Raw genomic sequence first — 4,879 nt, forward strand, 5'->3', positions numbered from 1 at the left:
AGAATTAGGGTTCAAGAAATACTTGCAAACCCAGTCCTGTGTTGAGTCCCTTTGGGATCATCGTTTGTGAATGGAAAATCCACTCTTTTTCTTTTCGCAGTAGGACTGTATCAAAGACCCCCTTGCGATTAGAGTGAGGGCAAAAAAAACATTTACTCTCAACCCCTCAGGGGATGAGTTGTGGAATGTCTCAATGTGTTGGGCAAAAGGACTCTTTTCAAGATTATTTTTATTCCTAATATTTTTAATGCTACTTAGTGAAACCATCAGTATGTTCCACATATCTACAAATGTGGCAATGGCCACATGGGAACATGCCGTTAATCCGAGGCATATCTGGTAACCAGTTTTTTGATGGAGTACGTTGGCCCTTCACCTGATAGTGGACTGAGCCCCACACATTTATCAACCTGTTTACACCAGTTTCATCTAGGTGTTGAAAAATCATTTGGCTTTCTGCCCCCTGGTGGATGGATGCCTGAGAACCCGGGTTGTTTTAATGTCTGTTTTCCTGACAACGTTGTCATGAATATTTTTATCTATGGTTGGTGAAGGTTTTGTATTGAATTAATTTTTGATAATAAAATATTTGTATCTTCGATAAACCACTGTGTTTCCATATGGAGACTCTGCTTTGATACTAGGTGTTGTACCGAGGACATTTTTTGTTTGCATAGTATATGTTTAGCTCTGGAAACCCCACCCACTCCTATGGTGAATCAGCTATAATTTTAACTTTTGCAATTTAAGTGATGCATTTCCCTTTTTATTCTTTCACTCATGTACACTGGACATTATAAAAACACTAGTAGAAAAATGCATGTTTCTACTTTTAACCAGAAAACACAAGCTATGGGATCGAAAACGCTCAAAAGTTTTCCGCAATTTACAGCATTTACGGGCATTAGAGCCTTTTTACAGCTAAAAAACTCCTCTCAAAACCAACCAGTTCGGTTTTTCTTTTCCAACCAGAAAACGCCCCAGCCAAAAAACACATATAACAGCCCATGTGTGCATGAGGTCCTAAAGTAGAAGTTCAGACAAAACCTAACTAACGCTTTGAGCCTAACATTGAAATTACACAAACACAAATCCTGTAAATAATATGCTTAGGGTGCCTTAAGGCTGAATGTGGTGTCCTGGAACAGTACAGTTTTCTTGGACAGCATACAACACCATCAATGCATAGTGGGCTGTGGAACTATTTTCTTTTTTGATTAGCTTGCCTTACATCAGTGGCGGCTGGTGCATGGTGCTCTGTGCCCTGAGTCCACCCTTTTTGAAGCCTATTAGAGCCTCTGGCTCATCAGGTGCTTAAAAAAAAAAAAAAAACTATTGGAATCCATGCATCCAGCGCCCTGCATGTTGATTAGGGGGCCAGATGCATGCATGGGGGGGGGGGGGGGGCGGCCCCAATGGAATGGCCGCCACTGCCTTACATACACAATTAGGATGCCAAGCTAATTTATTTCAGAGTACAAAAAGGCTATTTTCTAGGGCTAATAGTCAAATTATTGGAGAAAAAAGGCATAGGATGTTGGGCACTGCCATGGGAGAAAATGGCAGTGCACAAAGAGCCTTTTTTGCACACTGAAATAAATCAACTTGGCATCCTAATTGTGTATGTAATGCAAGCTAATCGAAAGAGAAAATAGTTCCACAGCCCACTATGTATTGATGGCATATGCTGTCCAATAAAACTGTATTGTTCCAGGATATCACATTCAGTTTTAGGTAAGGTGACCAGATTTTAAAATGAAATCCAGGGACAAATTATTTTTTTACTAGTAATGGCAGTAATCAGCAACTTATAGCGGGACTGCGATATTGCGGCGGACTAATGGGACACAAAGTGACACTTTTGACACTTTGTGGGAACCAGTGACACTAATACAGCGATCAATGCTAAACATATGCAGTGTCACTGTACTAATGACACTGGCTGGGAAGGGTTTAACATCTAGAGCAATAAAAGAGTTAAATGTGTGCCTACCAAGTGTTTTCTCATTGTGGGGGAGGTGCTTTTACTAAGGGAAGGCACAGATCCCTGTCCCTGCTTTGGAGGAACACAGGATCAATGTCTTCCATACTGACAGAACAGCAATCTGCCTTGTTTACATAGACAGACTGCTGTTTTGCCTGTGAACCATCGGCAGGTTTAGTGGAGCTGAGCGGAGGAAGATCACTCTGCCAGGGAAGGCAAGAAATTAGGCAGGCGGCTGGCCAGGACTTGAGCCGAGGCAGAAGAACATGCAAGCGGGAACAAAATGGGCATGCGCTCAAAACTGAAGAAATAGTCCCTCCGCTCGGACCAGCACATGATCATCAGATAGGGGCACAGATAATGGAAAAAATACACCCCCCCTATAAGCTAGTAGGAGTGGCAGGGCGGGCTGTGTATTTCAGAATTATTTTTTTTAATTCTCCACTGACTGTCTTTGAAATTGCCTGGACCCCTGTTGAAATCAAATACAGGGATAAAAGATTGGCACAGCTGTGAGAAATTGGCCAGCAGTGGGACAATTTTAAATAGCAAGGCTAGGCCTAAATATACTAAAACTAAAAACTACTGGCTGGGGCTTTACCAAAGGGCTTTAGCAATGTGCTGTCAGAGGAGAGCCCTGTGTTTGTTTACCTACATAGGGCTCTCTTCAGTAATGTCTGGAGCCAATCCTCGGCGGCCAGCACCAAATAGATTGGTTGGTGCTGCAGCCAATCACAGCACGGGGGGTGCACTCCCTACCCTGGCACGTGGTTCATGAGCAGAGCGCCCGCCCTGCCACAGTATGTCTAGGGTGGGCAGTCCACAAGTGGTTGAGGACAAAGATTACAGGTTAGTGTTTTACTACAAGAATTAGGAGACCTTAGATAATGGCATACTATAAAATTGCCCAGCAACAGGACAATTTGAATGAGGAAGGGTAAGAACACATTTTACAAGTCACCATGAGCCCATGCGGGTTTGCTACAGGAATCACTACAGGAAGATACTGCAGAGGACAGAGCAGTGTGAAATTGGCCAGCAGCAAGACAATTTTAATTTAGGATTGTGTACCCAATTGGTGTATGCCTAACTTTCCTTCTATGGAGATAGGGCAGGGGGGGTTAAAATGAGTGATATCATTTGAGGTGGTTTAGATGTTCTTGGAGCTTTTTTTTTTTAAAGAAGCAGTACTATGCTAATCTCTCGCTACGCATTTTTTCCACTTTCGCTATGCTTTCGCAACAGTTTCCAATTCAATTAGTGAGGAGAACTAGAGAGTAAGATTCGGTTCACACTGCCACGACATAAAAGTTGTGTGACTTACATTGAGATTTTGCCAGGCGACTTCCTGGCGATTTGCTGGCAACTTGATTACTTGATACCACTTGATGTAACTTTGAAGAGATTTTTAAGCAACTTTAGAGACTTTGAAGCAACTTTCAAGAAATGCCGGGGTAAGCTTCCTGTAAGGTCGGATCCAAATCACATTAATATAGATCAGGATACGAGTTGGAGGGAACTTCCTAAAAAGGCTATGGGCACAAGTCAGATAAAAGTCGCCTTGAAGTAGCACAGGAACCTTTTCTAAAGTTGGAGCGACTTTAGTAGTGCTAATTAAGACAGCTTTCTTTGACTGACATGGGATTTCACATGTCACATGGCTTGGGGTCTCACAAGTCAGATCCCAAGTCGCAGCAATGTGAACCGAGCCTAAGTCACCATTGTTGAGAAAAAAACACTCCCTTTGGGTGATTAATGTGCATTGCAAATTAGGGAAAAAAGACTGGGACGTCAGAACAACCGGCCCTAAGTAAACCATACTCACCAACCAGTCTGCTAACAAACCAAATCAAACTAACAATGTACGTTAAAAACAGGGGTTTAATTAACACACATTTTCAAACGCATGTGTAAGCTGCAAGGCCCCTTCACAGCACTCCTAATACTACTAATTTATGAGTATCTCCACAGTGGGAGCACATGCTAGCTAATGGATAGATGAGGGACAGTCAGGGATAGAGGTGCGTGCTCCTCAGCCAGTCATTCTTAGTCTATCACATAGCCATTGGATTATATTTACTTGTGATTTTGTAATATACATTGAAGGCCAGTCATAGATGGGGGCAGGTTGGGGGAGGTTTGGGTTACCTCCAGGCTCACCTGTCCCTCATCTATCCATTTATTAAATCTCATTAAAGCCCCCTTGTTGGCTCTGCTGAGCCTGCAGGCTCAGTTCAAAGTTCATGCAGTGTATTCTGGTTTGAAAAAATGATGTCAGGCAAAACTGAAAATAAATCCAATGGGAAGCAAATCTTGAGTCGTGCACCTGAACCTCATCTCAAGGTCACAGACAGGTATTTACATTTTTCACCAATCTATCCAAAGCACATAAAACTTTTGACAGGAGTCAGGTTTTGAAATGTAGCACCCTACAGGTAGGTTCTAGGTAAATGCATATTAAGCCTTGTCTGCTTAACAGCTGGGATATGTTTCTTTTTGCCATGTAGGTTGTCATGGCTCCCAAGTGTGTCCTCTGAGAAGGGGAGTCTCCCTCCTGGCTCTATTGGAAGCTTCTGCTAGGGCTGTGGAGGAAACCCAATCAGAGACCAATTCAGGCTTGTATCTACCCCAAGAGGCAGATTCTGCCGCAGAGAATTCTGGGGGAGGGTATAAGTCTGAAGGGGGAGCATGACTCTGTGTCTTTGGAGGGAGCAGAGTCCCAGGAGGGAGAGAATGGCTGTCTCTCCTCCTGTCTAAGGAAGCGGATGTCTCGGGGTGTTGCCTGGGAATCCAGAGAGTGCTGAGTTGAGCTGAGGGGATCCAGTGTGCCGAGAACCAGCGGAAAGAGAGAGGGGTCCAGTCCCAGGAAAGCCTACACAGGTTGTGAGTACTGAG

The sequence above is a fragment of the Pelophylax lessonae genome (genome assembly GCF_965119305.1).
Source record: "Pelophylax lessonae genome assembly, chromosome: 10".
In the NCBI taxonomy this organism is placed as follows: Eukaryota; Metazoa; Chordata; class Amphibia; order Anura; family Ranidae; genus Pelophylax; species Pelophylax lessonae.